Raw genomic sequence first — 13,743 nt, forward strand, 5'->3', positions numbered from 1 at the left:
GCGCTCACGTTCTCCTGGCGGTTTGAGGCAAAGAGAAACGGATGCTAAAAACAAACCCAGAGAGTTTCTGAACTCTGGGGGTCAAACGTTCACATGAGGAGATATTAGTCCCCCCCCCGTCCCCCCCCATCCTCCATACAGCGAGCAAAATGTAAACCCCCGATATGAAAGTGGGTCAGTTAAAGGATCCTGACGCCGCTGCCCGTCGGTTCCTTTTGTTCTCCATAGCAGGGGCGTCTACAGGGTCTGTTGGGGCCCCTCCAACCAGCGTCCATTATTCCTTTCACAGCAGTGATGCAGTACTCACAGTGAGTGCTGTCAGACGGGGCCCCATCAGGGAGGTCTCCTACTGTCGTTGCAAAATTTGCACATTTTGAGTCGATGCTTTGGTTTTAAAGTTGGTCAGCTGTTGGGGGGCCCCGACTGGCCTGGGGGCCTCGACTGGCCTGGGGGCCTCGAGCAGTTTCCTGCCTCGCCTGTTTTGTTTCAGAGAGAAAAGAGATCAGGTGTTTATAATGTTGGGGGTGTGGCTTAAAGAGGCGTGTGACCGACACATCAGTGGATGACATCCGGTCATGCAGAGCTCCTCCGAGCGACAGCATGGAAGGTGAACCTGAGGAGAAGACGGGGGGGCTTTAAGGGGGCTCCCCCCCCCCCCCCTCATGGACCACTCTTTAAGTCTTTCAGCAGATTCTCCGTCGAGGATTACTGAAGACTGTGTTCGCCGGAAAAAGAAAAAAAAAACCTCCAAGAGTTACTGACACTGTTTGGCGAATGTTTCACCTCCCCCGGGTCTCCCACATCAAAAGGCGGACAGTTCGGTTGTCGTGGTTACTGCGGTTTGTTTTGGATGGTTTTCGGGGGCAGATGAGTCTTCACTCTGTCATCAGAGATGGATCATAAACATAAGAAATGGAGCTCCTTCCTCTGCTCTCCATCTGCCAGTTTTTAGACAACCTTACATATTTTATGTAAATATCAGTAAAACGTTAGAATAATCAATTTGTCACATCGTGTTGTTTTTTATATTTTCCCTTCGCTCAGTTTTCTCGGCTCCCCTGCTGAATATTTGGTTTTCTGTTGAGTTCATCAACTCGTTTAGATCCCGGGGATTTCAAACCGCCGTCTTTGTGACTTCATAGCTGGAGGAGGTTCACTCGACTGGTTTCTCCTCGCAGTCTGTGGCGTGTTCACTGAGCGTGGTCGACCATGTAGAACTCAACGTTTTTTGATACTTTCAGGGATCGGCTCCAAATCTTTTTTTTTTTTTTTTTTTTTGACATCGATCTTAAAAGAAACGGTTTGTCCAGATGTCTGAAGTACAGCTGAAGGTGATATGAGGCCTGAGCGGTCTCACTTGGTGCTTTCCAAAGATGGCCGCCGTCACAGTGCATCATGCTGTGAAAGAAAAATAAATAATCAGCTTTGCGGTGAAACAAACATTCACTGTAAACACAACGTCCTCGGAGGCCGAGTGGAAAAATGTTGTGAGAAACGTCTTCACCAAATTTAACCTCTTCTCCCCTCACCGACCAATCAGGAACAAGACAGGGCGGGACTTCCCTTTTGGATGGAATAGTTTCCAGGTGTGGAGCAGCTGCTGACGTCAGGACATGACTCCATTGTTTTCATTCTTCCTTTAATTAAAGTAAATAAAGCAGATTAACGCTGATGAACGAGTCGTGCTGCGCTTCTTCACCGTGTCCGCTCGGCGCCCTCCTCCCCGCTGGGTCGTCTGCATCAGTCAGCTCTGGAGGAGATCCTTCACCCCCGGGTCTGTTCCCAGTTGAATACGGTCCATTTGTAGTGTGTCAGTGCCGCCGTATTTCACTCCCACTCGAAGTATTTACTGCTGCGCCCAAGAATGTCGGGAATAATTTATCTGTTCATGCTGGAACAACAACAGGTGTGACATCTTTAAGTCGAGCTGTCGATCCGTTCAGGTCCAAGTCTCCACATTTGATCAGTGCTGCTGGGTTTGGTTCTGTCCCCTCTCAGAGGAGCAGGTTGCTGGTTTGAATCCCCGTCTGACAGGAGCCTCTCTGTGTGGAGTCTGCATGTTCTCCCCGTGCATGGCGTGGCTCCTCCCACTCCTCCTAAACACAAGCGGGTGAGGTTACCTGCTGACTCTACATTCCCCGTAGGTGTGAATGTGGGTGTGGCTTGTCTCGGTATGTCAGCCCTGTGATTGGCTGGTGACTGCTCCAGCAGCCATGTGACCCTGAGTGGTAAAAGTGGCAAACATAACGGATGAATGGCGACGGCCCCTCTGAGGGTTGAAACCTGGCTACTGAATGCCGTGTTTCTATTGGCTGATCTGGAGACGGGTGACGTTTTTGGTTCCTATAAAAACTTTGGGGATTCGCTGTGAAATATGGGGAAAAACTAGGCGTGTTAGAGCGAGCGTGTTGGTCGTCTACCAATCAGAGAGGTCCCTCGTCCTCATCTGCCCCCCCCCCCCCCGTCCTCTTCATCATCGGCTGCACATGTGCTAACGGTTGAAACTGATACGGTTCTGGACTGCCGGAGTCCTGGCTTACCGAAGACCTCGACTTCAGACTTTCTTTTTTTAAGATTTAGTTTTGGGCTTTTGGTGCTGTTATTTGAGAGAGAGGGGGGGAGGGGGGAGGGGGGGCGAGTGAGATGAGGGAAAGGAGTCACAGGCCGGATTGGAGCTTGGCCCCGCCCACCTTGAGGACAACCGCAAGCGTACATGGGGCGAGCCCAATAACCACTCGGCTTCCTGCAGCTCCAAACCACATGACTGTGATCTGTAACTTGTTGATTAGTGTGTGTGTGTGTGTTTCTGTGTGTGTGTGTGTGTGTGTGTGGGGGGGGGGGTTTGCTGATGGCTGCAGGAGGTTTCTCTTCAGACCGGACTCGATGATGAATATTTCTTCATCTCAGCGTTGCAGCGTCACAGAAGTGCGAACAATGACTTCATGCTCCCACACAGTTTCCATGTGAGACCGCAGAGCTCCTGCAGCTGTGTGCATGAAAGCGCTGAGTGGCTGCTAACTGAGGCCAGACTGAGTCGCCCCTGTGAAGACCAGCCATCTCCCACAGTGGGTAAATGTCAGCTGCATGGAATGAGGCCGGCCTGGAAACCTGGGACGGCCCTGCAGCTCTGCACTCATATAACTAACATGCCATAACTTTTGATGTATGAATCTACCACCACTGGAGCTCAGATATGTGTGAATAATTGGGACATGGATCGTGTTATAGCCGTGCGTTTCTCCTCCTCTGACCGCTCCGAGCACAGAGGACGCTGTGTGTGAAGTGTCTTTATCAATCACACAGACCCACCGTGCCCTTAACAGATTACTGAGGGGGGGGGGGGGGTGTCTCGTGTTTGAAAACGTGTTGTTAATGCAAAAAAATAAATAAATCATGATGTCCACTGCACACTGACATTTTGTAAAAGATGTAGCATGAAAAAGCAGATTCCGTGGTGGACGTGTGACGCTGCAGCTGCTCTTCACACGTGCAGAGATCGCGTCGATCGTCTGAGGAGTGTGCTGATCCGGTCTTTGGAGGCTTAGAGTAAGGCTTTGGACCCTCAAAGCATCCTTTGGTACTGGACTGGACTGGTGAAGTGGTATTGGGCTGTTGCCATTAGCAACGTGACTCCTGTTTAACCATGATGTCCATTTTCTCCTCTTCCTCTCTGATTCTGTAGTTTTTAAGACTTTCGTTGATTTGGATAGAAGCAGAGTCTCAGTGTGGATGGATCTGTAGGACGAGGCGGGCGGGATGGGAAGCTCTGGTTTTCTCTTCTCATGGCACAGAAAAAACCTGCTGACCGTAACTGGTCTATTATTGGAAGGAACGCCCTGAAGGAACTGTTGAAACCAGCCAACACATCCAGGGATCGCCTGCCTGACAGATTAACAGTTCTTACAGTGTGTGGCGTCCAACGGTGACGGCCGACTCAGCACACACTCACAGATTCATTCGTGTAATCTGGCGCGGTCCAACACGATGTGGCTAGCTGTTAGCTCGCACTTCCAGTCAACATTTCAGTGCAGCTTCTCGTCTGTTGGATGGAGGTTTGGTTGACAGACACCTTCTATGAACTTCTTCTGTTGTCGTCCTGAAGTCATCTGACTTTTGTGCTATCGTCGCCATGGTAACGTTAGTTTCGCTTCCTGATTCACCCAGCTTGCTTCCCTATTGGCTATTGTTTCGTTTCACGTTCACAGAGTCCGTGCTCAGCCATCCTCGGCGTTCTCCCGACAACTTTTTGAGCGCCTTTTAAAGTTTCTGATTTCAGACTGTGCATGTTGCTGGTTTTTGATTCGGGGTAGATTTGCACACTCTCTCGTCTCCTCGCATTGCAAAATTCAGAAATGAGATCGAAAAAAAAAGATCATAGCAGCTAAAAAATAGTGTGAAGTAAGGTCAGCAAAGCAAATGCAGAGTTAATTATAAAGCTATGACTAAGAGAGAGAGAGAGAGAGAGAGAGAGAGCGGGCGAGCGATGGTATCTCCAGCTGAGGTTCAGGTGACTTTGTGTGGTTAATAACCCGACACACTTCACATCCCAGAGTTCATTGGGGCGTGCAGCACCAACAAAAGACTCCACTAATAAAGTCCGTGACTTCTTTGTCTGTTTTAATAGACGGTGATAATTTCTCTCTCTGGTCAAAAGGATCATTATGGAGGCAGAATGAGCCAATGAAAGGAGAGCGAGGAAGCACTGCGAGTCTTCTGGAGAGCCGGAGGCGAAATCAGACTGAAGACCAGACGTGTTTGACTTTGAAGTCTGAAATCTCGGGCCGATGTTTTAAATGTGTTCAGTAATACATAGCTGGGTTTTTAAAAAGCATTATGTTGAAGTTATTATCCGACATAAACCGACACGACGTGCCTCTCAGGCTGCTCTTTGTGTGTCACTGGAATCGAAGAACACGAACATGAAAGATTGTTGATGTTTGAGTTTCCCAGCAGACTTTTTTTCTTTCCCGAGACGGATGAGTCACCTTGAAACCTTCTTCAGATATTCGTGGTTCCCACATGATAAGTCCCTGTGACTTTAATCATCCTCTTCCTGTTTTGATTTTGGCCGCATATTATCTTCATTTAAAAGCTAACGACACGTGAGATTGAGTTATTTAAATCATTGTGGCCTCTTAAGAACTGGGATCTGTTGACATTCATCTGACGGCCATTTTAGCTCCACTAATCATTAGCAGCAAAATGAACTGAGCTGGCTCCAAACAATAACAAAAGGTGACGTCGAGGCTGGCGGGGAATCATGGGAGTGATTCTCTCTGTTTTGGTCTCAATATTTAAAAGATCTCCAGACTGTTCTGTCTTGCTGCGATGACATTAATCGTTGTCATGTTTGATTACGAGTGGATGTCTAAGTGGCCATGGAGCCTAAAGGAAGGCTGTAATTCTCCTCATCATATATGACATTATCCTCTGTGATGAATAACTTGTCACTGATCTTATTAAGGATATTGAACCAAACACAGATGCAAACAAAGGGTCACATTCAGTACAGGCCATTCAGCAGTGTCACACTAATCCCCAAACTAATGCCGGGGGGGGGGGGGGGGGGGGGCAGATCCTCTTATCTGCAGAGAGCACAAGCTCATTAGAGCTGCCACACTGAAACCACACAGGGACGGGATCTCAGTGCAGAGTTTGCACTCCCTGGTTTTGACTCTTAAGACTTAACTGCAATCAGAAGCTCTCAGCACACGAGCTGGCTAAGCCTCAGGAGTGACCTGAGAGGCATTCGTGATGCATTCAGGGACCATATTAGAACCAGTTCTCTCTCCGCTCGTGTTCTCTTCGCTGACTTCATGGACTTCACGTCTCAGGAGCCGTTGAGCCTAAACTACCCGTGAACTCTGTAACTGCTCACTGAAGGCACTGTGTCTCTCTGTGAACCAGTTTCATCCTGTTGAGATTATAGAGTGCAGGAGGAGGTAGCATAGATGAATTCACCTTAATGTCGGGGACCAAGTGCCAATTTATAAACATCCAATAAATGTTTAGTTTTAGGGAAAAGGTGAAGCTCTCGGAAAAGGAAAAATAAATCTGAGTTCACTGAAGAAATTGGTTCAAATTTCTAAACAATTAAATAGAACAACCTATGAACCCCCCGTACATGTCTGCTGTAAAAACAGGCTTTTTGAATGGGTGTGTATGTGACTTCCTGTGCTGCTGCAGCCAGCCTCTAGTGGACACTCCAGGGACTGCACAATTTTGCATTTCTGCATTGGATTCATTTTGTAACATGTCCATCCTCTCCGTCTTCTGCTTGCTCTACTTGTCAGAAAATATGTGCTCAAACAGGCCGTTTGGAGATTTTCCCTTCATGACATCACAAAGGGCAGTAAGCCCCTCCCCCAGGTGGGTGACACTCCCACAGCTAGGTGTTTGTTCTGCCCTCTGAGTCTGCCTTCTCACCGTAAACAATAGGACATGGAGCCAGAAAGCAGCGAGTACACCCGAGCCCTTCCAGAGAGGGGGCGTGGTCAGACACAGCTCATTTACATATTTAAAGCTACAGACACAGAAACAGCCTGTTCTGAGCAGGGCTGAAATAGAGGGGTTTATAGACATGATCAAATACAGGATCAGAGTGGATTTACAACAACACACTTCACACAGATGTTGAAGAGGAGCTCTGACACTGATTCAACCTGAAGAGGAGGAGGTCATGTGACCTTTAAATCTGTATTCTGTAATTCTCACGGTTATGTCTATGCTCAACCTGCATTCTCACCACATTATGAATTCAATTACCTCATATTTTCTGTATCTTGTTAAATCCACATGTCGAACCAAAGCTCTGGATAAAGAATTGCCCATTGTTTGGACAGCGTGAGGATGATCTGTGTCTGTAACATCCACTTTAATCTCCAACACAAGAACACCTGTGTTGTTTTAAAGGAGGATGGTTTTAGTCTCCTCACATCTGCGCTGCAGATTTACTCACAAATGTGTTTTAATATGAAACTTGTTTTATGACGGCATTATTTCACCCAGTTCCTTTTTCTATATCGACATTGAATATTGAAGTTGCTGATGGTCTTTGATAGAGATCGATTGATTGTAGGACGTGTAAGACGTTAAAGGTCTGGTGGTTGTTTCACTGAATTTTTAATTATTTTGTGGGTTTTAGTTTTATCTTAATGATGATGTATGGAGGCTTGATGAGTGCAACCGACCCGCCGCAACTAAAGTCAAAGGTCAAGTCGAAGGTATCTTTATTGTCCCCACAGGGAACTTGGCTTATAGCCAGGAACATACATCAACAACACTAATTGACTTAAAGACATAAGAGCCCCCTAAGATCATCCAGTGAGAGGAGCAGCAAGGACTGAAAATTAGCTGCTATTTAACAAACAAATAGCAGAAGGTACAAATCACGACAGGGTTGGTTCAGGGTAATAATTTCTACTTAAATATATAGAGCCAATATTCATGACCCACTCACACACGCTTGCTAACGGCTTCAGAGCGTGTTGCTCCCTGAACCACTTTCACACCTGGTTTTATTAGTAATAGTGATTATAAAGTTATAATTTATTTACAGATTCTTTATTTTAAAGTCTTACAGAAGCTGAACTGTTCTCCTGAGCTTGCACGTTTTAAAAAACACTGCGGCGCAGTTCCCACCAACTCGCCGCAGCTGGTTATTACCTCACTCAAACTGTGTTTGTAAAGTATCTGCTTTTTTGCTTTCAGCTTTATTAGCTTGGATTTGCTAAATGGTTCAGTTAAAGATGCGTAAACAGCATTGAAGCACGACACGCGTTTTGCTCTTCGGCGCAGTTTTGAGTGAATTTAACCCTTTGTGAGTGTTTTGTGAATCAGATGGCGTCTTTCTGACTCAGTTGCACAGATAGCGTGCTCAGAGTTGTGCAATCCTTTTTGTGATTCACGTCCTCTTGGTTTTGTTGTCGACGTGTTTGTTCCACTGGTGGCTGATGGTCTAGTTGTCATCATAAACTTACACGTCTGTTTGGAGCTGCAGTCAGACGTTTTACACGCAGGCAAACATTTTTTAACCCTTTCTGTCCCCACTAATGATATTATAGTCACACAATTTTGTCCTTAGCTTGATTCTTTACGGACTGAAAAACAAATAAATACAACTTCACAGTTTTTAAACTATTAAAAATTGCATGCAAACTCTTGTACGCTGTCTAACTTGCAAAATTAAATTTATTATGAATTAAGCCCATTAAATGTTTGTATGAGGTTTTGCTTGGACATTTTTATGGAAAGAGAAAAGTCAATGATTGTTAAATTTGCCATCAAGTAACTTCGGCAAGTAGCCAATCATAGATTTGGATTTTGGGGTGGCCAATCAGTGTTTAAAGGGGGGCTCATGCCCATCACCCGTCTGGCCACGCCCCCTGTATGCGTTGCGTGTCGTGCATGTGAAACACATGTGGAGTCTTAAATGAAAAAGGGGCCACGGTGTGACTTTTTCTCATTTCTTAGACCAGATCCCCCGGAGTCTTCTGACGCTGAGCTGCACATTTGATTTAATGAACGGTGACAGATTTTATGAGTTTATCGTCTGTGGGTCAGCGGACCCTCTTCAGACATTTATTTCCTGTTTGGCCCCTCAAGCTCCTGATGTACCGACTCTTCATTTTCTTTGTTTACCTGACCCGAACACGCTGCAATGAAACGTGACAAATCTGCTTACTGACTGTCGCTCCATTGTGCTCTCAGATTAGATGGATTTAAAGGCTCCTCCTTTTCGTCTCATTGTCCAAACAAGGCCGCGACGACTATTCCTGATAGGTCTATTAGGTCTGGATAGAGTCCAGGTAAGATCTTAAGATACACGACACCTCTACAACTACCAGCCCAACCTCCAGACTTGGTCCACAACAGGACTTGAACCAACAACCCTTCAGACCGTGTGCAACCTCAGACCCTCAGCAACAAGAAAATTCAACATCGTTTTTTCCGACGGTTTGGTCGAAGCGATCTCGGTTTGTGCGTCACGATTATCCTCTCCAAGGGTCACGACTAACGTCGGCGTGCAGCGGTTTGTTTTCTGAAGCAGAATCGTCCACTTTGCGACGCGTTGGAGAAGCGATTCATGTGAACGCCCCTTTTTGTCTGATTTGGAGTTTTGGAAATTGTTTCTGTGATATGAGAAGAGCTTTTCAATCTGCGCTCTCATTTAAAGATTCAACACGGGGCTTCAGATAGTCCAGCAGTGATGTCACGCGCCCCTCGCACAGACGCTTTCGCCCTCATGCAGCGCCCGTGGTTTCACCCCCCCCCCCCCTCGCTCTCTCCTCCCAGCATTCCCTGCGTCTCATCTAACCCATCCTCACTTTAAAGATTTAAGCTGATACTTCTGTTATCCTCTTTAATCATATTAAGGTTAAACTGTGTGCAGCCCGTATGGTCCCCCCCCCCCCCCTCCCTCCACCCGTCTCGTGTTTTTATGTTCAGGACTAAACCGAACCACTGATCACGTCGCCAATCACAGCTTGCTCTCATTTTGTTTCCAAGATGGCTGAAAGCGACAGTTTTAAAGCGTGTTCAGTTTCCCTCGTGCACCATCTGTTAAACGTATGAGCGTGTGACCGAGTCTGTGCGAAGAGAGACGAGCGGCCTCGCTGTGAAACTTCCACCTTTACTAATTTATCAACCGACTGCGTAAAAAACTGGAAATATTCAACGATGGATTCAGCAGCAGATTTCTTCACTGAGTGAGGTTAGAATGCGTTTTCGTCCAGCGGCATCCGTCAGAGTCAGAGACGTCTTCACCTCGAGTGTCTCCAGGACTAACTAAGGAGGTGTGACCATCAGCAGGCTCGCTCACAGTACGATACGTCACGTGATGCGATATGTAAACAAACCTAAAGGTCACTGCGGAGGTCAACTTTCAGAAAGTTGACACTAAGTTCTTCTTCTTCTTCTTCTTCTTCTTCTTCTTCTTCTTCTTCTTCTTCTTCTTCTTCTTCTTCTTCTTCTTCTTCTTCTTCTTCTTCTTCTTCTTCTTCTTCTTCTTCTTCTTCTTCTTCTTCTTCTCCTTCTTCTCCTCCTCCTCCTCCTCCTCCTCCTCCTCCTCCTCTGACGGTAACCAGGAGGATGTCTGAGGGGAAAGTTTCCTCACATCTTCATCAGATTTGCCGAGTTAAACAAACAGATAAACAGTTTGGATGTCGATCGTCCCCCCCTGAAGAAGAAGGTGACCTGCTCTCTCTCTCTCTCTCGTTTGTCTTCACTCTGACGTCACTGCCCTCTCGTTCCCGACTTCCCCCTCTAATTTTCCTGCACAACCACAGACGCTGCTGTCTCTGTCAAGACTCCCAGGAACGCTGGCATCTCATTTAAAGGTCCGGCTCCGCATCCATTAGCTGCAGCAGCGGGATGGGGGGGGAGGGAGGGGGGAGGGAGGGGAGACGGGCTGCAGAGAAAGGCAGGAAGGGAGAATGACAGATATTTAAAGGTTGGAGTTTAAGCAACGGGTGTCTGACCTAAACGCTCCTCACACTTTAAGAGTTATTTACTCCCCCTCTCCTCTCTCCCTCCCTCCCTCTCTCTCTCTCTCTCTCTCTCTCTCTCTCTCTCTCTCTCTCTGTCTGGTCTGACTCCCTCTCTTTTGCTCTCCGTCAGTGAACGCGCTGAACTTCAGCCCGAGCTGTGGACAGAGAGGGGCGAGAAGGAGCCGGCGGAGGGACGACTGACGGAGCTGCCACCTTGTGCTTGGAGAGGCTGCGGGACGGAGCGAAGCATCATCTCCTCGCCTCCAATTAAAACGTGCGGAGAGGAGAGCCTCGTCTCGTCTGCAGGGACTTTTGATTTGCACAAATACAGGTTTGAATTTGATCTTTAATTAAACTCTTTATTAAAGCTCGGACATGTTACTGAGAGAGAGAGAGAAACAGCTACTTGATGCTTCACGTGCAAGTTTACGACCTTTTTAAATTCAATGCAGGTGTGAACGATGGTGATCTGGCGAGTAAAGTCTTTGTCATTCGTTGTCTGTGTGCTCGTTGAGCGGTTGCATTTCTCCATCAGACGGTTCAGTGGAAAGTGGAGGTTGATATTCTGCACCTTTTGGTTTTTGTGGAGCGTAGAGTTTCTCCCCCAGCAGAAGGCATCGATTATAGTTTAATGCATTCTTGGTGTATTCTGCAACTTCTTCCCTTCAGATCAGACTCTCACAGGAGCCGATCCAGAGATCAGAGGTGACGAGCGAGAGAGCGAGGGAGCGAACATGTGGACGAGTTATCCACAGCTTTGATCACCTGGGTAGAAAAACGCAGACGGACGTTTGACAGACTAAATATGGTGGAGGTCAGGGATCGATGCTCCAAAAATAAATCTAAATACATTTGTGAGTGACTTTGTCTGGTGAGGGTTTTTTTTTTTTTTTTTTTGCAGCCTGATGATTCATCACATTACCTCGGGCAATTCAATTCAGCTTTCATTATGTGTCATTTTTCCATTTTACAGATTAAATTAAAGGGAAAAGTGGGTGGCAGGATTTAAAGGAGTGGAAAAAATACTTCATCCACTCAGTCCATTAGCGCCGCCTAATTGAAATGGAAGTCTCACTTCCAGACGATTTCAAGCGAAGGAATATTATCTCTGAAGGTTTGAATCAGTCAAACTCATAACGAACATTGTGGGCGGAGTCTGTGAGGAAGGCGTCAGGAGCAGAGGGGACAGCTGGTTCAGGAGCTGGAGCTGGAGCTCCCCCCCCCGGGGCTCGCGCTGACCTCCACACTCACAGAGCATAACTCAGCATCACCGTCCGCCTCGGAGTGTGAGGTCAGAGCGCGTCCCGTGTCCTCTCTGCGTCCAGAGTCCAGAGTCCAGGGTCAGTCAGGAAACGGAGGCGTGGCCTGTAAACACCAAGAGGTCATGACGGCGTTGTGTTCGGGTTCAACATGTTTGCTCCGTCTTCCAAGTCAGAGGAACCAGCTGAAGCTCCAAACACTGCGTGCGATCATGTAAAGGGCGCCGTGTCAGCGTTCGGCCTCTCACATTGTAAATCTAGCAGGACGTCCAGGACCAGGTGTGTCGGTGACGACGGGGGGGAATGTGCAGCGATCGCTCCTTTTCTGAACGTGGATGATGATTTTCCAGCCGGGGAGGAAAAAAAGTTCTGACGGCGTTTAAAAAGCGACACCATGTGATCACGTCTCCGTCTCTCTGCAGCCTCGCGGAGAGCTGTGCGGCGCAGGACGGCGTGTAGGGAGCGTCAATACGCCTGATGTTTAACAAAACAAAATTCGTTTGGTTACCGTGGCAACCACAAACGCAAGCGCAATCAATAGTTTGAATTTTTATTTTGTTTTGCAGAAAAAACTCTGTAAAAAGGTGAACTGATCTGTCTCTCCCACTCTGCACATTTACAAGATTATTTATTTATTCATGTTCCTGGTTTTGTTTTTGGGTCCTTTCGGTCTTCACTGGACAGGACAGCTGAAGAGAGACACAACCGCTAGGCCATCTGAGCCCCCTTTAATATTTATCCAGAGACATTTTGTAAAACTTAACCGTGAGTCAGTGATACGAAGGATCTGTGTTCACCTGGCTGAGTTACCCGGAGAAACGCCGCAGCGCCTAGCGTCCGTTTTCTGAGCGCTCCGATCCACGACCTTTCACAAGAGCGTCGTTGACGTCGTTAGCATCCTTTTAAAAAAAGACACCATCTTCCCTCTAGTTTGTCTCGTGCACCAGCATCCTCGGAGCCGTGATAATCACAAACAGCAAAACAGGAAGCAAGCAGCATCTGTTATAGAGCGGCCATTTTAAGAGGACCGTTGTCATAGAGACGAGATGCACGTGTGGCGCCCCGTCCATGCCCTCTGTCCCTAAAATCCCCAAGAGGACACGGAGTCGTTATCTGACGAAAGTTTGACATTATCTTGACATGTTACTTTGACTTTTTTTTTTTTTTTTTTCACGCGTGACCTCCGGGTCATCAGACGGCGTTCTCCACGCTGCCGTGCAGCGGTGTTAATAAGGTGTGTTGTTGTCGTGTTTGCGTGATGATCTTCACGCTGGAGACGATTTCCAGATGTCAAACTTTCACATCGCAGACAAACAAAGCAGATGCACTTGATTAGTTTTCACGGCTGACACGAAGCAGCTGGTCGACCTCGGCGCCGCAGCGTGACACGTGTTTCCAGGAGAAGTGCGTCCAGACAGGCTGCGGTTAAACGCTCCGTGTTTGAGACGTCCCCGCAGGAGCGTTGTTTCAGCCCCCGTGTACACGTATATTTCAGAGACTTTTTTCCCCCCTTTTCTTTTCCTCGACTCGGCGAAACAGATGTCCTCCGTCCGGGGCCAACATTCCCGCTTTCACTTTTCCACGCGGGAAAGTTCCCTTCTCGCTGCCAGCATGAGGGGAGAGCTTTAAAGCTCGCAGCGACGCTGGATTATAGCTTAGCAAACAGGTTCTATTTACTTCGATTCTCTCTCCAAACTGTCTTCCCATGAAACCGTCTTCAAATGAAATGTCCTCGGACGACCTCTGAATGAAGCTTCAGCAGAACGATCAGACTGTTCAATACAGCCGCCCGTTCATTTAGACAAATGGTGAAAATGTCCAAATAATATCTCAAATATAAAAACATAAACTTGAATTATATAGATCTGCATGCAGAAAAAGTTCGACATAAACCCGAGAAACGAACAAATATTATTTACACAATGCAGACCAACTTCTGCACGAGGTTTGTTTTTCATTTCTTTATTTTTTACGGTTTATTTTTGGGCTTTTTTCTT

General features: G+C 47.1%; 2 protein-coding genes across 2 annotated transcripts in view; one reads left to right on the plus strand and one right to left on the minus strand.

The window, feature by feature from the left end:
• Positions 1 to 13,743, minus strand: part of pik3r1 (phosphoinositide-3-kinase, regulatory subunit 1 (alpha)) — a 142,222-nt gene that overhangs the window by 100,639 nt on the left and 27,840 nt on the right. The gene's annotated exons all lie outside the window — the stretch shown is intronic.
• LOC306837379 (tenascin-like) overlaps positions 1 to 13,743 on the plus strand; it is a 36,659-nt gene that overhangs the window by 6,083 nt on the left and 16,833 nt on the right. Inside the window, exon 3 of the mRNA XM_079365027.1 lies at positions 10,618 to 10,818. The gene's annotated coding sequence lies outside the window, so the exon portion shown is untranslated. The remainder of the gene's footprint in view (positions 1 to 10,617; positions 10,819 to 13,743) is intronic.

The sequence above is a fragment of the Symphodus melops genome, assembly GCF_947650265.1.
Source record: "Symphodus melops genome assembly, chromosome: 16".
Lineage (NCBI taxonomy): Eukaryota > Metazoa > Chordata > Actinopteri > Labriformes > Labridae > Symphodus > Symphodus melops.